Below are 23,840 nucleotides of genomic sequence, written 5' to 3' on the forward strand. Positions count from 1 at the left end.
ACTAAAATATTCTAGAATTTTTATTAAAAATACCCTAAAAATACATTTATTTATTATAATTTTTATGCTTTTAGTTTTTTTATTTTTAGTGGGTTAAAATACCCTAAAATATGTTTATTTATCATAATTGTTTATGCTTTTATTTTGAACGGAATAAAATACGTTTATTACATTTTTTATGCTTTTATTTGAACTTTTAGAAGAAAGAAATATCCTAAAAAATGTATTTATTATCATTTTTATGCTTTTATTTGAACTTTTAGAAGAAAGAAATATCCTAAAAAATGTATTTATTATCATTTTTATGGTTTTATTTGAACTTTTATAGGAACAAAATACCCTAAAATATGTTTATTAGTTTTAATTTTATGCTTTTATTTTTAGTGGAATAAAATACCCTAAAATATGTTTATTTATTATAATCTTTATGCTGTTATTTTAACTTTTAGAGGAATGAAATAACCCCTAAAAATATTTATTATAATTTTTATGTTTTTTTTTTTTTGGGGGGGGGGGGTTGAAATACGTTAAAACGGGTTTACATATTATGTTTTTATTTTGTATATTTTTAGTGTAATAAAATACCCTAAAATATGTTTATTTATTTTAATTCTTATGCTTTTAATAACTATTTTAGGGAAATTAAATACCCTAAAAATAGGTTTATTTATTATAATTTTTATGCTTTTATTTGTTATTTTTAGGTGGATAAAACACCCTAAAATAGGTTCATTATATTATCATTTATTATAATACTATTTTTAGGGGTATGAAATATGGCCTGAACATGCTCTTTCTTGACATGTTTTCCTGAGTTTCACTCATATTCTCCATGTGGTTCAATCCTGCTGCTGTGGACCTGTAGACTAATATATTGAACCTTGTCCCTCCACAACGCCTTTGTTTTCCTCCGCGGAGAGGAACAGTGCAATAACGCACTTTAACTACATACACAAACACGCAAAATGCACAACAAGGCCCTTCTGGAAAACAACGCCAGTCTGTGTGTGTGCGTATGTGTGTGTTGTTGAAAGCTTGTGTGTGTGTCGTCAATACACAAACAGTCACATGAGTGATACTGAAATATGGCAGTTGTTTTAATCGTCGTTGCAGAAACCGAAGACACGCGGATCGTATTCAATTCCTTGTCACAGATTGTTGTTCAATAAAACAAATTTGTTCAAAATAAGCTTTTATTGTTGTGCTATTATTAAACGACTTAACAATATGATATTTTATACAATATGGCCGTTGAATGCTTGTTTCTGATTGGCTAATAAGCATTTTGAGGCGTTATTTTCAGATAAATGCACAGTTAAAGTAGATCCGGCAGGTTTTAAGCACATTACAGCTTCATATCGCAACACAACAGTCAAAAATCACATAAAAAGTCGGCGCAATAGCCTGGTGGTTAGCGCACCGACATATCATGCAGTGGCATATCAGGGCGCCCCGAGTTCGTATCTCGGCTCGAGGACATTTCCCTGCCCCCCTCTCTCTCTCCAACTTTGCTTCCTGTCTCAATACTCTCCTATCTAATAAAGGCCAAAAATAAATCTTAAAAAACACACACACACACACACACACAACTGAAGGCTTTAAATGACGTGTGTGAGAAGCTAGTGCTACACACAGGAGAAGTTTGAGGACAACAGCCTGGCAATTGCCTGAAACACAAGATCTGAACATTAGCTTTAGCTGTGGGAACAGTAGTATAATTCACTCCAGTGTGTGGAATTATTAGAAAATAGTGTACACCTGATGTATAACAGCCAGTCCGCTTCACCACATCACCAGTTCGGGTGTCTGTTAACAGTCATTATTTTAGTATCAAGGTTTTTTTGCTAATGTGGTTCTTGGTGATACACAATACACAAAATGCTAGTCAATAGCTGCTAGCACTTTGTGAGTTAAAAAACATCAACACACATGCAGGCAAAACAAAATGAATACCACCAGTGGCTCCTGACAATACACTGAGGCTTTATGAAGCGTGTTAGTAGTTAGTAAGGTAATATTGTAAATAATATTCAGTTTCATACAAAGACTGATTGTTTTATATCATTTGTTTTGCCTCAGCAAGCAATTTTTCAGGAAACTAGGGATAGTAAACCCTTAAATGAAAATGTAATCATTATTTATCATCCCCAAAATACAAAATACCTTCCGAAGAAATAAAGTCAAAACGTTTTGGAACCGCTTGAAGGAGAGTAAAAACTGAGTAAATGTTCATTTTTGAGTGAACTTTCCTTATAACTATCCTTACAGTGTTCACAACCCGTTTTCCCGCGTGTGGTGATTGCAGTTCTCTCAGTGGCCGCCGGATGTCGCTGTGGCGCTAAACTAAATCATTGATTTCTGCGGAAACGCCACTGAGATGAAATATGAACTACGCTATTCTGTGAGACACTGTAGCACTGTAGCTCTTAATATGAGCCATTCATTCATTATACATCAACATGACTGAGGGTCACTCCTTCAAAACATACATTAATTTTTCAAGAAACTCCCCAGAGATTATTTCTCTACTCGTTCAATAGCAGTGAGTGGAAAAACATTTAAAGGGACAGTACACACTAAAATGAAAAGAAGATATTTTGAAGAATGTTGAAAACTGGTGGCCATTGATATCTATAGTAGAATGTTAAGTTATTAATCATGACTAATTGCACATGAAATAACGTGTTTGCATTTGTGTACTGCAGTGTTTCCCAACCCTGTTCCTGAAGGCACACCAACAGTACACATTTTCAAACTCTTCCTAATCAAACACACCTGAATCAACTTATAACATCAGAAGAGACTCCAACACCTGAAGTTAATGGGTCAGAAAAGGGAGACATCCAAAATATGTACTGTTGGTGTGCCTCCAGGAACAGGGTTGGGAAACACTGGTGTACTGTGTATATTTATTATGTACAGGGTTGGGTTAAAAAGTAAGCCTTAATCTTAAGCCTATCTTAATCTAAAATATACACATCCTTTCACATTATGTTCCATAAAAAGTAAAAATAAAACATTTAGTTACTTAAAAGTAACTTTATACCCAACACTAATTATGTATATAAAAATGCGTGTATATATCTCCATGTAAATATGTATATGCATAGCAAATTTATGTGTATATATAAATATTATTTTTGTCAAAATATTAACTGTGATTAATCACATCCAAAATAAAAGCTTATATATATATATATATATATATATATATATATATATATATATATATATATATATATATACTCACACACACACTGTATTTATACATAGTAAGTACACACATATTATGTAAACAGAAACTTTTATTTTGGATGTGATTAATCGTGATTAATCGCTTTACAGCAATAATAAATATATAAATATATATGTAAACATATGAAACAGACGTATTTGTGTGGATTTATATATACATAATATTTATATTATAATATAAACATTATATATACAATGCACACATCAGCAACACACACATCAGAAACATACTCATCAGAAACCAACACATCAGAAACACACACACACACACACACACACACACGCACACACACACACACACACACACACACACACACATCAGCAACACACACATCACAAACACATACACATCAGAAACACACACACACACACACACACACACACACATCAGCAACACACACATCACAAACACATACACATCAGAAACACACACACCCATCCTCAGTGCTCAGCATAATTGAGTACCTGTTTTACAAATGAATTCTTTTCTCCATTTCTCAGTGAATATAGGCGATGTATTTTGGTGCATTTAAGCAAAACAGATTTATTAAATGATATATTTATTAAAATAATATTTTAGTCACCAAACATATTTAGAAATACAAAGATTATACAATTAAATTCAAGCAAAATATTGCAAAAAAAAAAATTACAACCTACAAAATTTAAGCAAATTGTTTATTTTTTTGCTTCTCTTGATTTTTCCTTTTTTTTTATTTTATTTGTATTTATTATTTTTCTATAACATAAATATTTGGGTGGACTAGTTTTTGGTAAGTTATTTTGTTAGATAAGCTCCAGACTTGGCTTTAGTACTGACTAATCTAATGTATGCATAAATATAATATTATATAGCTTCCTATTAAAAATATACATCTAAAAGAGAGATTTGTGAGGGGTGTACTTATATATATGCTGAGCACTCTATATTATGCAAATACAAGCTTTCATACTATTTCAATATTGTATACAGTAAATGATTAATCACGAATCAGCACTACTTCCAAATACCATCTACTGTGTTCATCAGCAATAAGAACTCAAACATGTCTGAAACAAGCTCAGGGTGAGTTTTACTTGTTTAAATGTCTCCTTAATGCATTTTATACATTTCCATTTGACTTTTTCCTCTGGAAATGTACAGTAACAACACACAAACCCCCAAAGCAGTCTGCGAGACTGTAGTGAAACTCAATGTGCTCGTCGGGTTGTGTTTCTTATCGAGCGCGGTGAATGATGCTCCATTGTTTACTACAGATCTCATTCACTGTCTGCTGGCTGTGCGGGTCACTGTATGCCTGAGTCACTGCACATCCACAATAAGTGTGTTCTGGGTAAAGACGAGAACCAGAACACACTGTGGAGTTAAAGCGCGTAGTGCTTGAGGGGGAGCGGATTCAATACCAGAGCCTGAAGTATGAAATAATATTACACAACCCGCCAGTTACAGCTCTTAAAGGGACAGTGCAGCTAAAAGGAACATTTGTGTTACGCTTTAAATGTTGTTGTACTAAAGTGTTTAGAGTAACAACTTTAGTGTTTAGCCTTTTATTAAGATATTACCTGTTTATTAGCACTTATAAAGTATGATCTTATTCTACTTCCTACCTAATAACGACTACCTTGCTAACCATTAATAAAGAGCAAAATAGTAGTTTATTAAGCGAATAGTCTCAGTTAATGGTGGTTTAATAGAGTGAATTGTACTTTAAAATAAAGGGTGACCAATAATTTTAGCACACAACAGGTGAGTACAGTAATTTTGTTACTGTATAGATTTACAGAAGTGATTTTTATACATTTGAAAGGATACCCAGCTAATCATTTTTGGTTATCATTATTATATCTACATTATTATTATATAGCTAAACAATATTTTGTGCTTGTGAAAAATAAAACCTATAAAGAGCGCTTTAAAAATGCTGGGTTGTATTAACAGATTGCTCAAATATATATAGTTGGATAAAAAAAAAAGATGTACACTACCTGACAAAAGACATGTCGTCGATCCCAGTTGTAAGAGCAACAAATAATAACTTGACTTCTAGTTGATAATTTGGAAAAGTGGCAGAAGGTGGATTTTTCTGATGAATCATCTGTTGAACCACATCTCAATCATCATAAATATTGCAGAAGACCTACTGGAACCCACATGGAGCCAAGATTCTCATAGAAATCAGTCAAGTTTTGTGAAGGAAAAATCATGGTTTGGTGTTACATTCAGTATGGGGGCGTGCGAAAGATCTGCAGAGTGGATGGCAACATCAACAGCCTGAGGTGTCAAGACATTTGTGCTGCCCATTCCATTACAAACCACAGGAGAGGGCAAATTCTTCAGCAGGATAGCGCTCCTTCTCATACTTCAGCCTCCACAGCAAAGCTCCTGAAAGCAAAGAAGGTCAAGGTGCTCCAGGATTGGCCAGCCCAGTCACCAGACATGAACATTATTGAGCATGTCTGGGATAAGAAGAAGGAGGCATTGAAGATGAATCCAAAGAATCTTGATGAACTCTGGGAGTCCTGCAAGAACGCTTTCTTTGCCATTCCAGATGACTTTATTAATCAGTGATTTGAGTCAGTGCAGAGATGTATGGATGCAGTCCTTTTTCCATTGCAGCATGACTTTATACTCTACACTGGACATTATTTCTGTAAAGTGACAAGACTTTTGTGTAAGCAAAGTCAGACCTTACTGTCCTAAATAAATAATTCAAAATCAAGGCATGATCATATTTTATTGTGGTAAAATAAGCGTAATCTATAGGCCTTTTGGCTTTCATTTCAGCCACTTCTGATACCTAATGATCAACTAAAAGTCAAGCTATTATTTGTTGCTCCTAAAACTTATACAAGTGACAATTCTTTTGTCAGGTAGTGTAAATTAAATTAAATTTTGAAAACTTAATAATTATTTCAGGGTTTTTCACCTTAATTTGACAGGACAGAAGAGAGTATTGACAGGAAAGCATGGGGAGCAGAGAGAGGGGAAGGATCGGCATAGGACCGCAAGGCGGAATCGAACTCTGGTCGCTGTGAGCGCATGTGTCGATGCACTAACCACTACACCACTGGCACCAACTTATTGTATTAATTAAAATTTTATTCAGCTGTCGGTGCCGGTGGTGTAGTGGTTGGTGCGTCGGCGCATGCTCTCCGGTGCTAACGGCAACCCAAGTTCGATTCCGCCTCGCGGTCCTGTGCCCATCCTTCCCTCTCTCTCTGCTCCCCATGCTTTCCTGTTGGTGCTCTCTGCTGTCCTATACAATAGAGGTGAAAAACCCCGAAAAAATTATTATATAAAATTTTATTCAGCATGTTTAGAGTGTATGCATTAATGTATTTCTCAAAAACAAAACAAAAAAAGAGAATGGAAACCAAAAACAAACATTAAGGGAATGTGTGTGCTGGGAATTGTGTAATAAATGCAAGTGTCTCCTTTAATGTTTCCAAACACTTTGGTGAAATTAAAATATCCCTTAAAGGTGTGTAGTCCACAGCATGTTACTGCAATGTTTACAGTGCTGATCCTATACTTCCGGGTTTCTTCCCACCGCAGCCTCGCTTTGCTTCTTTAAAATGGCGGCAGCGTGAAATTAGCGCATAGACGCGTATAGAAACGCCTCGCACAAACGGTAATTAGTTTTTTTTAATTTGAAGCAAAGTTGATACAGTACAGACATAAATACATATGAATGTTCATACGTTTTAAAAAATCTAAATATTAAAAACTTTCAAGGATTTAAGATGCTGATGACTGTTAAACGCTTCAGAGCAGGCTTGTGAAAAGGGTCCATTGCTTAAAACTGGCTTGGAATGTTTACACACTCCCAGACCTTAAAATATATGCAAATGATGCAATTTTTGGTACATTTGTGGAGCTACTGCATAGTGGAACAATGATTCACATGTTTGTTTGTTTTTTAACTGTGTCTCCTGTGACTATAATCCTGACTCAAGTCATTTCAGATCCTGTGATGTGTCTATAGAAATGCTCAAACTGGTATTAATGCTGAAACTATATATTGTGCAGCCATATAAAGCGGGATCACAGTTTTACTGTTTTTAGTCTATTTTTGCTTTCATTTGGTTCCATTAAACATTCACAAAATAACATACAGATGGACTGCAAGCTTGTATTAAACATATATTCTCTGAGCATCTCCTCTGATCTATTATTAGCCCTTCTCTTACTCGACCACACACTCCGAGAGAGAGAGAGAGAGAGAGAGAGTAAGAGAGCGAGCAGTTAGCATAAGTGAGGGCAGAAGAAAAAAGAGCTACTGTATGAAGAGACAGAAGAATGACCACTGAAGCAAATGGGGGATGTGGAAGAGAGAGAGAGAGGGAGTGAGAGACTGGTAATGTGTATATAGGCCACTAAATCAATTGGAATCAGGTTTTCTGAGAGGAGAAGACAGGGATATTTATAGAGAGAGAGAGAGAGAGAGGGAGGGAGAGCTGAAGCAGATGTATCTGTTCTGAGTGAAGAGATCACTGGAAAATCCAATACACATACACACACACACACACACACACACACACACACACACACAGTTTCGGCCTGTGCTACAGTATCAGAGCCCAGTGTTTATGCAATTATACAGTATATATACGTTCACCGGCCACTTTATTAGGTACACCTGTTGAACTGCTTGATAACACAAATATACATAATAATCAGCCAATGGCAGCATGGTGGCTCAGTGGTTACCAAGAAGGTCGCTGGTTTGAGTCCCGGCTGGGTCAGTTGGCATTTCTGTGTGGGGTTTGGATGTTCTCCCCATGTTGGCGTGGGTTTCCTCAGGGTGCTCCACTTTCCCCCAAAGTCCAAACACATGCCCTATAGGGCAATTGGTGAGCTAAATTGGCTGTAGTGTATGAGTGTGTGTGTGTGTGTGTGTGTGTGAATCTGTGAGTGTGTATGTGTGTTTTCCAGTGCTGGGTTGCGGCTGAAAGGGCATCCGCTGTGTATAGATTATGCTGGAATAGTTGGTGGTTCATTCCGCTGTGGCGAGCCTTGATAAATCAGGAACTAAGCTGAAGGAAAATGAATGAATGAATGAATAATCGGTTAATCACATGGCAGCAACTCGACACATTCAGGCCCTGTCCACATAAAAACAGGTATTTTCAATACCGCAGTTCTTCCTACGCAGTTTGGCTGTTTGTCCACTTGAAAACCTTGTTGAAAACGCAGTATCAGGTGACAAACTTTCTGAAAACTCTGGCCGGGGTAAAGATTTTTGTAACTAGGGCCCTCATGACCACACTGTACTCACTGTGTTTTGTCCACGACATCAGCATGCATGCTGTTTTCTCCTTTCTGATTGGCTGACACAGCTGGGTTCACCTCAAATGCAGAAGACAAGAGGCAAATTACAAACGTTTACAGCAAACACTTCACAAATTTCGTGTTGTTCACACCACAGGACAGAAATCCGCCTGTTTCCACTTGTTTGCATTGACTGGTACACTGTAAATTCTAACATGTCCAGTTTACTTAAAAAAAGTTTGGAAACCGATTGCCTTATTTTTGCAACATAAACTTACAAGGTAATCCTACGTTAAGTTAGTTATTGCCTTAAAGTAAGAAACCTAAAACTTATAAAGTAAACTAACTGGTAAAAATCAAGTTAGTTTAATAGAAAAATCTAGTGAACATACTCTTGAATATTTAGTAACCTTACTTAGGGTTTTATAGTAAGATTACTTTATTAACTCTATTTAACTAATACTGCTATACCATGTTCAGTTAACATCTTAAATGCTAGTAGTCTCAACATTGTTTTAATCCACCATTTTAAGTAATGTCAACTAAAGAAACTACGTGCAATCGGTTTCCACATTTTCTTCAATTAAACTGAACATAAAATATGTAGTTCAACTTACAAGTGATGACATTATACAGATCTTAAATGTCAAAATTTTATTTTACAAAAAGAGCAGATTCACAATACACTTGGGATATTTTAGTATCAAAATACACTTGTACACAATACATTTTTGTAAAAACCTGTTCTAAAGTGCTGTAATATACTGCAAACAGCAATACAGACAATGTACTTGAGCAAATACTTATTTCCATGTTTGATGTAAACACAGCACAAAACGGATCACCTGTTGGTTCATGTTTGCATTTTCTTGTGGACAAACATTTGTTTTTAAATGAAGGCGGGGGAAACTGTTCATAAAAATATCTGTGTATGTGTGGACATGGCCTTAGGCATGTAGTGATTATGATAAAGTAGATCTGCTGAAGCATCTGATGAACACCAGTATGGCTAAGAAAGGTGATCCAGCTGATTTTGAATGAAAGATGTTTGTTGGTGTCAGACGGGCTGTTCTGAGTAATTCAGAAGCTGATGATCTACTGGGGTTTTCACACTCGATCATCTCCAAGGTCTGCAGAGAATGATCTGAAGTAATTATCGAAAATGCCTTATTGATGCCAGATGACAGAGCAGAATGACCTCAAGCTGATAGAAAGGCTATAACTCAAATAAATAACCTAGGTCTGCAGAAGAGCATCTCAAACCTTGAAGCAGATGAGCTACAACAGCAGAAGAGCTGAAAACCCAAATTAGATTCTTCTGCTCTACTCTATGCTATTTTATAGTATAAATAGTATAAGTAATGCATTCAGACTGAGAGTTCTTAATCGAATAAGGATACTTTAAATATCTGGATGATGCCCTCGTACAGCTGATATACAGAAGTGTGGAAAACGTTAGCAGTTTTGCTCACGAGGAGCTATCAGGCGCTGAGGTTGGATTACTTTATTTATGATTATGCTCCCTCCCGATGGTGAATGCAGTTGTACTCTTGACAGGTGCAATTTGGTAGTTTTGTCATTTATTTGAATAATTTGGCAACTTCTAAACGTTGATTGAGAAATGGTTTGAATTTCCATTTAGTAAAATTAACATTAGTGTTTCATTTGGGGCGACGCAGTGGCGCAGTAGCTAGTGCTGTCGCCTCACAGCAAGAAGGTCGCTGGTTCGAGCCTCGCATGGGTCAGTTGGCGTTTCTGTGTGGAGTTTGCATGTTCACCCTGCTTTCGTGTGGGTTTCCTCCGGGTGCTCCGGTTTCCCCAACAGTCCAAAGACATGTGGTACAGGTGAATTAGGTAGGCTAAATTGTCCGTAGTGTATGAGTGTGAATGAGTGTGTGTGGATGTTTCCCAGAGATGGGTTGTGGCTGGAAGGGCATCTGCTACGTAAAACAAATGCTGGATAAGTTGGCGGTTCATCCCGCTGTGGCGACCCCAGATTAATAAAGGGACTAAGCTGACAAGAAAATGATTGAATGAATGTTCCATTTGGGATGACACTAAAAGAGTTTGGTGTATAAGTCGATAGTGTATAGTATACAACTTAAGGCTACATTTCTCGCAGGCCTAACAAAACGTAACAATAAAAGATCTGAGAACTTAGGAGTCTCGGTTTCTGCTGCAACATTTAGATGGTCGACTTAGAATTTGGTGTAAACATCATAATAGCATGGATTTGTCTTGCCTTGCATGAGTGGTTCCGAGTGGTGGTGGTTTTAATGGTGTCAGGGAGATTTTCTTGGCACACTTTGGGCCCATTAGTACCGATTGAGCATCATTGGAATGCAGATTGTTTCTGACCATGTCCTTTACTTTATGACCACAGTGGAGCCATTTCGAGATGGATTCTTCTGGCAGGAAAACACAGCATATCTCAAAGGTCAAACCATCTTAAACTGCTTTACTGATCACCACGGTGAGTTCACTCAACTCAAATGGACTCCACAGTCACCAAATCTCAATCCATTAGAGCACCTTTGGGATTTGTGGGAGTGGGAGATTCACATCATGAATGCGCAGCCAACAAATGATGTCCACATACGGTGAAATCTCTGAGAAATGTTTCCATTTTCAGCCTACACCAAAGCAAATTAAAGAAACTTCTTGCCTGGACGCATGAACATTTTAAGTTTACTTCCTTCATTCGCACGTCAAATTTGGTTCATTCGCATGTGAAATAGATGCAGATTTACATGCCCGGTGACTCTAGTTTCGTTGCTAAATGGCTAACATGGATTTTATTGTAGCTTTTTTTATTGTAACGAGATTGTAGCTGTGTTTATGTGCTTTAGGAAGGCTGAAAAACAGCGTAGATTCATTCGGCGCTATGTCTGAGTCCACTAGATCCTTTTAGAGGTGCACCCAATTCATCAACTCCTCCAGAAACTATACCTGGATTATGGAGGCTTTCAGAAATGTTTCTGACTGAGCCAAGCCCAGTTTGATGAGCTGTTGTTCCGTGTCGGCAGGAGGATTTCCCCTCGGGACTTCAACAACAGGCATTACATCAGAATCATGCCCCTACAAGAGCAAGCTCCTGATTGGTTAATGCGGCGCAAATGTCCGCTGAAGTTCAGATTTTCCAACTCAAGCAATTTGTGTGAGTCAAATGCACAAAATGCTCAACTGGCGGCGAGTTATTCACGCCAATCGCATAATTCGCGCGTATTGCCCTGAAAGATGTCTATTCGCGTCTTTGTAAATCACTTGACACTTCATCAGCGTCTGGTGTGAACGCACCATTAAGAACCAGTTTGTAATGTAGCTATCCTTCAAGGTAAACAGTTTGCAAAGCTGTTCATCAAAAGAAGTGCATGATAAATAAAAATACTCTGAGTCGACTCTGAATCTTCTTTAAGAGTCATTATATTTTTGAATCTTGTACCTGCTAATGAACTACATCATCAACACTATCAAAGCAACTCATCTGCATAATCCCCGCTCGGTTTGCACAATATATCTTTCAGCATCGATATCGCAATGTGCGAATCTACAATAGTCACATCACACAGGGTCTGCAATGTCATATTGGGACTAATATAACATGACATATTTTAATTGGTTCATATAGTGTGACTTAAATTTCAAGCTAACTTAAACCATTTGGGCACGAGAAATTATACAGTTAGTCTCTTGATGTTACGTCACAGTGAAGACTATGCAGTGTTAAAGTTTGACACCCAGTGGTTGAACTAGGTATTGCATGCTTGGTTCAAAACACACGCAAGGGCAGGTTGCCAGATTAACCACATCAACAGAAGTGTCCCTAAGGCTGATTTAAATTGTGTTCTAAATAAAATTATAACCAAACAAATATACAAATAATAACAAACAAATATACAAATCATAACAAATAAAATTAACCATTTGAAATTGAACTAAAGAACTGTGACTCTGTGCAAACCAACACATATGAGTGATTCAGCATGTACATTTAATAACGTTAAAGAGGTTTAATATGTATTAATTAGATTATAAACCTTACCATTTCGTTGGAGTGCAGTGAGTGCACTATTCTGTGCTTCTGAATGGCTGTGTTTAATTTTCTGTAGTGTTTCGTCTGGCACAAACAGCCAAATTGTTTATCACTGCAAATCTTGTAGCATGTTGTTATGACACGGGGTTACAGTGTAACCTGCTCACCTAATGTTTATGTTCATAATATTTATATTATTTGCTAATTAATAACCACCTCATGTGAAATCTGCGTCTCATTTCGGGGCTGTTACTGTCCACCGGAGGTCGCATTTCAGTCGCGAAAACATACTATGAGAGCCTTTCTGACTGAATGAATGAAATACACAGTTTTCCACCAAGGCAACCCGGGGTGCTGAAATATAATTGGCTAAACTGCAAGTGGGCGGGTTAAACTGACCAAAACAAAGACAGCGTTCCAGCACGTAATGCACATTTTCAAAGCAGAATATCTGACTTCAACATTGTTTTTCAGATAAACAAGTGTTCACTTAGCATGTTTCTTAAATATCTGCAAACATATTATGGTATTTTTATGCTTTAGAAGAATCAAAAACTTACATACAGCACCTTTAATTTACATTTGATTATTCAATTTCTGTACCTCAGTGCTGTTAGACTTCATATGGTATATTTTGGTATAATTTTGTATATTTTATGCAGATGCACTCACCTACGAAATCATCCAAATCAATGTAAAATCATGAATTCTTTCCAAATAGAGCTACTCAAGTCATCTTGTGAAATTATACTCAATATTGCTGTAAAACAAAATATGTCTGTTTTTTTTTCCAATATCATGCAGCCCTAATTCCTGCGTCACACGACATTCGAAGACTCCGAAATGATGTTTAACTTCTGATACGGAAAAACCAATCAAAACAGACTTGGCCAGCTGACCAATCAGAGCAGAGTTGGCTTAATGGAAGAGGGAGGTGCTTACAGACCTTAAGCAGTTGATTCAAACGAAATCACAGCAAAATTATTCTAATTTTAAAAGATTATTATAGCAAAATTACAAAGTTTTCTGACCTTCCATGCAGTTTTAGAGACTCCAGCACAATATTAGGACGCTTTAAAATACCATATGACCTGCTCTTTAAGTCAAACTTGGCTCCAATCTGCTAATGGCAACCTTCCAGAACACTCTAGCAGCGATTTCTCCATGGACGCCTCTGATATTCTCTTCTCAATCTGGCCTCTTATGTTATTGTGCGACGCTGCATTGTTAAGAACGTGATAAAGAGCGAAGACACAAAGCCATCGGACACCTTACAGAGATTATAGTAATGAGCCTCATGCATCACGCTCACAGTCATTAACAGCTCGCCCGGCGGCACATACATGTGAAGTTCTGACATTTCACATTATTGAATGAGGTTATGGAAAATAAACTCAAATATCACAGACAGCTCCATCAGCAGGTGCAATATACCATTAATCTTCATAAGACTTGAAAATGTGTGTGTGTGTGTGTGTGTGTGGATGTTACGTTCTTAATTGACCTCATGTAAATGCTGACTTTTGCATGAAATGAGCAGAATGGATTACAGATAATTACCAGGACGGGAGGTGTATCATGTCAATGCTTTTTGGATCAACACACAAGACTGCAGGAAGATGCTGAAATCGTGTTGTGCATTATCTAGAGCAGTGTTTCCCAACCCTGTTCCTGGAGGCACACCAACAGTACATATTTTTGATGTCTCCATTATCTCACCCATTCATTTCAGGTTTTGGAGTCTCTTCTGATGTTATGATAAGATGATTCAGGTGTGTTTGATTAGGGAGAGGTTGAAAATGTGGACTGTTGGTGTGCCTTCAGGAACAGGGTTGGGAAACACTGATCTAGAGAACACTTGCATGGCAGCCGTTTATCTCAAAGAAAATTTTAATGCAGCTTCTCCAAAGTTTTAGTTCTGTTTTGGTTGCGACGTCAGGTGACCAAAATTTAATGTCAATTTGCTGTCTAATACCGACGTCAGCTGACATCTAAAGCCTGGTTTATACTCGATGCGGCGAATATGGCGTCATCGCGGTGTTTTCAGAGGTTCGCTTTGGGTGCGCGTGACATGATTTCGGCTGGCGGAGTGGCCTCTACTGGATTTATGCGAGAACAGCCGGCGCGAATGGCACTCGCAAGAAATTTGAGATCTGATAAAGCATACACAGTGGCCTCTGGTTGATTCGTGAAAACATAAACTGCAAAAAAACGTAGCTCCTGCGATGTATTTGCCGCTTTCCAGAAATGTAATTAGCGATACGTTTTCAGAATGAGCCTGGGTTGCGATTTTCATTTTCAACCAAAATTCAAATTTTGAGTACAACGTCAGTTTTACATCTGTGTGTCGTCCGGTGCCTGCTGGGGAATAAAAGAAACCATCACAGACTTTGTAATTATTTGAATGGATACATTGCAAATTGCACTTGCTTAATTGGTTCTTTGGGTCTCTACTGGTAATTTCTTTGCGTTCTATTGTTGGCATGCTAAAACCCGTAAATGCTAATAGAAAATGTCATAAAACGTTGGCGCAATAGCCTAGTGGTTAGCTCACTAACATAGGGTGCAGTAGCAATTCAGGGCTTCCTGAGTTTGAATCCTGGCTTAAGGACATTTCCTGGACCTACCATCTCTCTCACTTCCTGTCTGAAATACTGTCCTATCCACTTAATAAAGGCCAAAAATAAATCTTTATAAATAAAAACACAGTAAAACCCATTAAATGCTTCTGATGCATTCTGATGCATTGAATTAGAGTATTTGTAACGTTTTTAATTGTATTTCTGCAAACCATTAGAACTTCTGATGCTTTCTATTGTTTTTTCCCCCAGGGTTACCTCACTATAACCTATAAACATCTTTAAATCTGTTATTGAAAAAAGTACAATTTAATGCTGACAAGAAAATAAGTGAAATGGCTGACACAATGTGTTATTAAGACATGGGTAGACACTATTGAATTATATACATTTATAATTTACACCACATGAGGTTTTTGAAATGAATCTCACTTTGGTTTCTGAAATAAGAACAAAAAGCATGAGGTTTTTCTTCAGGTTACACACACACATACACCTCCACTATATACACGCTCAAATGACAAGGTCGCCATGGAGCAGCACATGCCATCCGGACACACTTCATTGAGCATCAAGTCATCCTTACGGCAGTCTTATTAAAGACGTAACAGACGGCCATAAAGGTTATATAAGAGCATTATTATCTGGGCTCTGTTCACCGAGGACCCTGAGGGCAAATTTGCTAGATTTATTTGTCGTCCTGTGCAGTTAGATAAATCTCATTTGCTTTTAATAACTCTAATCGACGCTTGTTGATTATCTGAGCCAGGCAAAACCGCTTTCATCGTACTTTCTGAACTTACCTCATTTTGCGTCGTCTCAAATTCTCTGTTAATTAAGTCAGTCGTGTTTAACCCTCAGTTGTAGACTACATTTGTGATATTTAAGGGAGGTTAGCTTTGCTTTTACTCTGGGTTACTTTGGAGAAAGGTTAGCAGCTTTTGGTGTAATAATATAGGCTATATTATACACTATTTTATACACTCCACTTTATTAGGTGCACGTTACTAGTACTGAGTTAGAGCCCCTTTTGCCTTCAGAACTGTCTTAATCCTTCGTGGCATAGATTCAACAAGGTACTGGAAATATTCCTCAGAGATTTTGCTTCATATTGACATGATAGGATCACACAGTTGCTTCCATGATGTGAATCTCCCGTTCCACCACATCCTAAAGGTGCTCTATTGGATTGAGATATGGTGACTGTGGAGGCCATTTGAGTACAGTGAACTCATTGTCATGTTCAAGAAACCAGTCTGAGCTGATTCGTGCTTTATGACATGGTGCATTATCCTGCTGGAAGTAGCCATCAGAAGATGGAGACACTGTGGTCATAAAGGGAAGGACATGGTCAGCAACAATACTCACGTAGGCTGTGGTGTTGACACGATGCTCAATTGATACTAATGAGCCCAAAGTGTGCCAAGAAAACATCCCCCACACCATTACACCACCACCACCAGCCTGAACCGTTGATACAAGGTAGGATGGATCCATGCTTTTTATGTTGTTGATGCCAAATTCTGACCCTACAATCCGAATATTGCAGCAGAAATGGAGACTCATCAGACCAGGCAACGTTTCTCCAATCTTCTATTGTCCAGTTTTGGTGAGCCTGTGTGAATTGTAGCCTCGGTTTCCTGTTCTTAGCTGACAGGAGTGGCACCCGGTGTGGTCTTCTGCTGCTGTAGCCCATCTGCTTCAAGGTTGGACGTGTTGTGTGTTTAGAGATGCTCTTCTGCATATCTCGGTTGTAATGAGTGGTTATTTGAGTTATTGTTGCCTTTCTACCAGCTGGAACCAGTCTGGCCATTCTCCTCTGACCTCTGGCATCAACAAGGCATTTGCGCTCACAGAACTGCCGCTCACTGGATATTTTCTCTTTTTCTGACCATTCTCTGTAAACCCTAGAGATGGTTGTGCGTGAAAATCCCAGTAGATCAGCAGTTTCTGAAATACTCAGACCAGCCCGTCTGGCTACAACAACCATGCCACGTTCAAAGTCACTTAAATCCCCTTCTTTCCCATTCTGATGCTCGGTTTGAACTGCAGCAGATCGTCTTGACCATGTCTACATGCCTAAATGCATTGAGTTGCTGCCATGTGATTGGCTGATTTAAAATTTGCGTTAACGAGCAGTTGGACAGGTGTACCTAATATAGTGGCCGGCGATTGTATATTTCCATATATTACTCAGAATTAATTCAATTCAATTCATCCTTATTTCTATAGCGCTTTTACAATGTAGATTGTGTCAAAGCAGCTTCACATAGAATATTATAGTAAATTGAAACCGTGTCAGTCCAGTTTTCAGTTTTAAAGTTCAGTTTAGTTCAGTTCAGTGTGGTTTAATATTCACTGCTGCGAGTCCAAACACTGAGGAGTAAATCCATCGATGCGCAGCTCTACAGATCGCCAGTGGTGACAGCGGTGAGGAAAAAAACAATTGGCGAAAGTGAAGGATTAAAAAACCTGGAGAGAAACCAGGCTCAGTTGGGCACGACCCTTTCTCCTATGGCCAAACGTCTCGTGCAGAGCTGCAGTCTAGGCGCCGGAGGCTGGTGAACGCTGGACATCCATCGTGGAGAGGCTACAGGTGGGAGTGGTCAGTGGCTGGTGTACAGGCTGGCCCTTCAGGATCAATGCGAGGACTCGTCTGTCTCTGGGGTCTTACAGGGATCAGTCTCATGCTCTCCACTCCTCCATGACCACCACAGCATCTGCTCAGGATACGGCCTGGTCCAGGATTATGGAAACCTCTGGAATAATAAAAAAAGACTAACATATGCGCAGATGCCGTTCAAATTATAATGTCTTTAGGGAAGTGTTCCCAGCTCTGATTGCCCTAAATAATACAGACTAACAATCCCTTAGAGGATTTGGATTTCAACAGCATTTGTGTTTTATGTGTAAGCTAATGCAAAGAGATGTGTGTTTAATCTAGTTTTAAACTGACAGAGTGTGTCTGCTTCCCGAACTGTGCTAGGAAGGCTGTTCCAGAGGTTAGGTGCCAGATATGAGACAGATCTACCGCCTACAGTTGAATTAGGTTGAAACAACCCAGCGTTTTTTTTGACATATTGATTACATTAAAAATCCAACAATATTGCTCTCATTTAAAGCTATTTTTTGACAGATATGCAATGTGAGCAGTTGTTTTGGTAGTTTTTTCATGTGATGTTTGGCATAGGCGACGCAGTAGGTAGTGCTGTCGCCTCACAGCAAGAAGGTTGCTGGTTCGAGCCTTGGCTGGGTCAATTGGCATTTCTGTGTGGAGTTTGCATGTTCTCCCTGCGTTTGTGTGGGTTTCCTCCGGGTGCTCCGGTTTCCCCCACAGTCCAAAGACATGCGGGACAGGTGAATTGGGTAGGCTAAATTGTCCATAGTGTATGTGTGTGTGTTTGCCAGTGATGGGTTGCAGCTGGAAGGGCATCGCTGCATAAGTTGGCTTATAAGTTGCTGGATAAGTTGGCGGTTCATTCCGCTGTGGCAACCCCAGATTATTAAAGGGACTAAGCCGAAAAGAAAATGAATGAATGAATGTTTGGCATAAAGTCTTTTTAATGTGTGACAATTCAGTTTATAAATATACACTAAAAATGCTGGGTTGTCATAATCTTAATTCAAAGTTGGGTCAAATATGATCAAACCCAACCTATGGAGTAAAAATGAAAATTAATTTTTGCGTTTGTACATATTTGACCCAATGTTGGGTTATGATAGCATTTTTTAGAGTGTACGCATCATAAATGATAACCTCAGTGTAATGTTACTCTGGGATTAAAATGACCAAGGGTTAACTATTTCAATTATCAACCAGCATCTGTCTTAACATCTACAAAACCACTTTCCGAATGAACTCAGTAGGTGTCAGGAGTCAGTAGGTGGGCAGCTCTTATAATCATTATGATAAAAAATAAAGCAGCATTAAAGATGAATGAAGCTGATGCTGTATGTCAGAGAGGCCTGTGGTGTGTGCAGGTCTGGAATTGACTAAAAACTCATTTCTGTCGCCACCAGTGATGTTCGGAGAAGGTCACCTGCTGTTTTTCTCCACTGCGTACTGCGTAAATGATCCGCACACTGAGAGAAAGGCAGGAAAAATAAGTGGCATCTCTATTTCAGAAGTCACTCGTTTGGAAGGACAAGACTTTTAGTACAAGACGATTAGTGCGGATCTCTTAATTACACTGCAGGCCTCAAGGTTACAGCCAGCAAATCAAAAATGACATGCTCAAGCGGATGTGTCAGTATACTGACGTTTAGGAAATTGACAGAAGTGTAACATTTGTGTTGGAATATGCACTTGTGCTTGATTGTTTTTAATAACCTGACAAGTGTAAAGAGCAATGCAAATACATGTACTTGTAGACATTTAAAATATTGCACCTGTCACTTGCTCATTTAAAACATATAAAAAATTATAGATATTAAATTAAACATATTAAAAATACTTGCTCAGCAAAAACACAACAGATCAAAAGTGACGGACGTTGTTAAAAGTGTTCAAAATATTTCTTCATTTAGAATGAATACTTCAAATGAATGTGACATACACCAGTGATCTAGTTCATACAGATCACTGGAGAACTACAAATCCTGTCATGCACCACACACTCACACCTGTTCCAGATCTCCTTTGATTACATACACAGCTGGGAGCTGCTCAAGAACTGTTTACACAGACTATATCAACAGCACTGAGACATTGCTGAGTTTTGTTTGGTATCAACCCTGTAACATTACGGTGCGGGCGCCTTGCCGTGTTTGCAGTGGCGGTTCTAAGGCGGTGCCCCCGTCTCAACAAGCTTGGCCTCCATAAATTTGGATGGTTATTTTTGTGTTACAACTATATGTTTCTTTATTTAACCAGATAAAAAACCCATTGAGATCAAGATCTCATTTACAAGGGTGACCTGGCCAAGAGGTCGGCAACACACGACTTATGAAAAACATTAAATCAAATAATAATAATAATAATAATATTATTAATAATAAATATATTTATAACTAAAACGCCATGGGGAAGCAAGATCAGCCATCGGTGGCAGACAGAGATATGACTGAGGCCTCCTTCGCAAGCTCTCTGTGTCCCTCTCTCTGCTTTGCCTTGACTTTTGTCAGTGACAGTGCTGCACGCATCAGTTTCCCGCATTCGTCAGAAGTTAAGCCTCACGTTGACACAGGTAATAAGAAAAATTCAATTTCAGTCATGTTCATGTTGTGAAAAACTATTAAAATGTCCACTGTTGATTATATTACCCTTCTGTTTTCAATAGCGATTGTAACACTTTTAATAGAGGAAGTCCTCGGCTATGCAGAGGCCATTAGTAATCAGAAATTGAGTGTACATAGTTTTACATTAGGAAATGCAGTCTTGAATTTACAAACAGTCGGCAAGTACCGGAGAACAGATGTAACACATTGACCAAATTTAGTTTTCAGTCACGCTCATGTAAAAGTAATATTCGACTCGTTTACTTCTGCCTTCATTCGATTTTGTTTTCAGTAGTGACATAAAGCACAAGTCTTCAAACACATGGGTTATTTACAACACGTTTTTAAGCATAATAGATTCACTATTTACTAATAGCTACTTTTTGTCTTTCCCATGGTGACAGTCAGTGCATGATATTTTACTAGTTATTTTGCAAGATAATAATGTAGTTTAAAGACTTAACTAGGTTATGTTAGCTAGGAAAGTTTGAATAATTAGTCAAGTTATTGTATAACTGGTTTATTATGTAGACAATCAAAAATACACAGTAAATATTTCTTAAGGAGGCTAAAATACTGACCTTAATTTTTTTTTTTTAAAAACTGCTTTTATTCAATACAAACTGTAAGAAATAAGACTTGTTATGACTCCAGAAAATGTCCTCGGTTTGTTAAAGATCACTTGGAAAACATTATTTTAAATTAATTGGAGGGCAAAAAAAATAGCTTCTCACTTACCCCTTTTTGCAGTTATTCACTTTATTTTCTATTTAATTATGAGGTTTTAATACTGCATTTAGGGACATTTTAATCACTATTTTTAGCTGAATTATCTTGTCGGATGGTCATCTAAACCACACTTTTTGATGTACTAAAAATATTTCCTAAAGATTTAGAATAAAGAAATATGAAGAAAAAAATATTGATTTTAAAATACAACTTTATTACATCATATATCATTAGGGGAAACAAATGAAACCTGTTAAAGTTTTCAATTAAAAACTGAAGCCTGTTGTCATTTATTAGGCAAATAACAAACTGAGCAGCACATTCAGCTTCACTCAGTCAGAATTTGGCCATTTGATTATTCATTCATTCATTCATTCATTTTCTTTTCGGCTTAGTCCCTTTATTAATCCAGGGTCGCCACAGCGGAATGAATCGCCAACTTATCCAGCATAAGTTTTATGCAGCGGATGCCCTTCCAGCTGCAACCAATCACTGGGAAACATCCATACACACTCATTCACACACACACACTACGGACAATTTAGCCTACCCAATTCACCTGTACCGCATGTCTTTGGACTTGTATCGAAGCACCCGGAGGAAACCCACACGAACGCAGGGAGAACATGCAAACTCCACACAGAAATGCCAACTGACCCAGCCGAGGATTAGTGACCTTCTTGTTGTGAGGCGAAATCACTACCTACTGCGCCACTGCGTCATCCATGCCATTTGAATATTGATCAATCAATAAATAATAATTAAATGTAAAAAATAAAAATAGTAATGCAAAGCTTGACGATTATTTATTTGGAATTTTAGATGGATAACAACAATAGCCTAATTAGTATTAAAAATGTACTTAAATATGGTCCGTTTTGTTGCTTCACACTTTTTATTGGTCATTTTTTTCTTTTTTAAAAATAAAGTGCAAGATTTAGAGTAAAAGTTCCTTGTAAAATGTGTGAAGATGACTTCACTTACGTCAGATTGATCTTAAAGCCTTTCATGGGTTATTTTCACAAATTATTATGGCTTAGCAGGGCATCATGGTGACGCAGTGGGTAGCACGATCGCCTCACAGCAAGAAGGTCACTGGTTTGAGCCTCGGCTGTGTCAGTTGGCATTTCTGTATGGAGTTTGCATGTTCTCCACATGTTGGCGTGGGTTTCCTCTGGGTGCTCAGGTTTCCGCCACAGTCCAAAGCTGCGCTATGGGTGAGTTGAATTTAGTTAAATTGGTCGTAATGTATTTGTGTGTATGGGTGTTTCCCAGTGTTGGATTGTGGCTGGAAGGGCATCCGCTGTGTAAAACATATGCTGAATAAGTTGGCGGTTCATTCCGCTGTGGCGACCCCTGATTAATAAAGGGACTAAGCCGAAAAGAAAATGAATGAATTATGGCTTAGCAGTCAAAATAGGACAAATAGCTCATGAATGGGACAAATTCTGCACCTTTGTCAGTGGGGAGTCGGTCTTTCGAACCCCCTGAACACCCCTCTGGCCTGACATCTAAAAAAAAAGTTATTTAAATTTCACTGGGCCTTTAACTGTTGGGTTAGTTCTTCTTGTAATGGCCCAATCTGACCGCTAGAAGTCGCCACTTTGACACGCAACTCCTCCGTCTCTGAGAGGCGTGAATGGCGTACGCAATGAGTGAACGCACGGAGCTGCGGGATGGGACTGATTTACAGTCTCTCTCCAGTCCGAATCCGCTCTTTTATCGCTTGGATCCTCCTCGCGGGTCCGTAGAGGCTGTCGAGTGTGCGTGCGAGCCGGGATGATGAGTCGGGGCGGGTGGAGGCCGCTGGGAACGGGGACTCGTTCCCCAATCGGGATGGTGACCGACCAGCCCCACCTGCGGAGCCCCATCTGCGCCACCCGTGCATAAATTGGATGTTATGCAACAACGGGTTAATAAAGCACTGCCTCCCTTGGTGTTTTACTCACTACTACGGTACCAGGTGCATGTTCAACACTCCGAGGAGAGAAACAAACGTGGCATTAGGGGTTTTACCACACATCCAAACGCGAGATACAAAAATATTAATGTTCATTGCGTGTGCTTTCTGTCATATTTTTTCCCTTTTCAGTTGTACGTAATATAATTAGTGTCAAATCTGATATAGTGTTGGATATTATGGTGAGTTCACACTTGTTACTGTAGCTTTTTAAAGGGACAGTGCACTTTAAAAGAAAGAAAATGTGCTGGTAATTTACTCACCCTCAGGCCATTGCAAGATAGAGGTACGTTTTCTTCAGTGGAACATTTTTATTTTTAGCAGAAACTGTTGTTGGTGATTAATCAAATCCAGATCAGTGGCTATCAGCACTTTTAAATGGAAAACAAATGCAGGCGAAACAAATGTAGGCTAATACATGATGTGGAAAGTGATGTGCAAAGAAGAAAAGAAAACACACACACACACGCGCACACGCACGCACACACACACACAGGCTGCAAGTAACTAGCTTGAGTTTGAGTAAATTAGTGCTGTACAATAGAAGAAATATTTTATTAGATATCATTAACTATTTACTATACATCATACTGGTTACATAACGAGTAAATGATTGATATAAACCATAGAAAATGTCAATATGTGAGCAATAATAGTGTAATAGTGAGAGGCGCCTGAGAAATACAAGCTGTTGTGTAATCAATAATACTACAGACTTATTGATTGGACCATAGAAGGCCTATGAATATTTACCATGATATCTAATAAGTATTCTTGTCATCCATTTTTATTGTA

Source organism: Danio aesculapii, chromosome 25, assembly GCF_903798145.1.
Source record: "Danio aesculapii chromosome 25, fDanAes4.1, whole genome shotgun sequence".
NCBI classification, from domain to species: domain Eukaryota; kingdom Metazoa; phylum Chordata; class Actinopteri; order Cypriniformes; family Danionidae; genus Danio; species Danio aesculapii.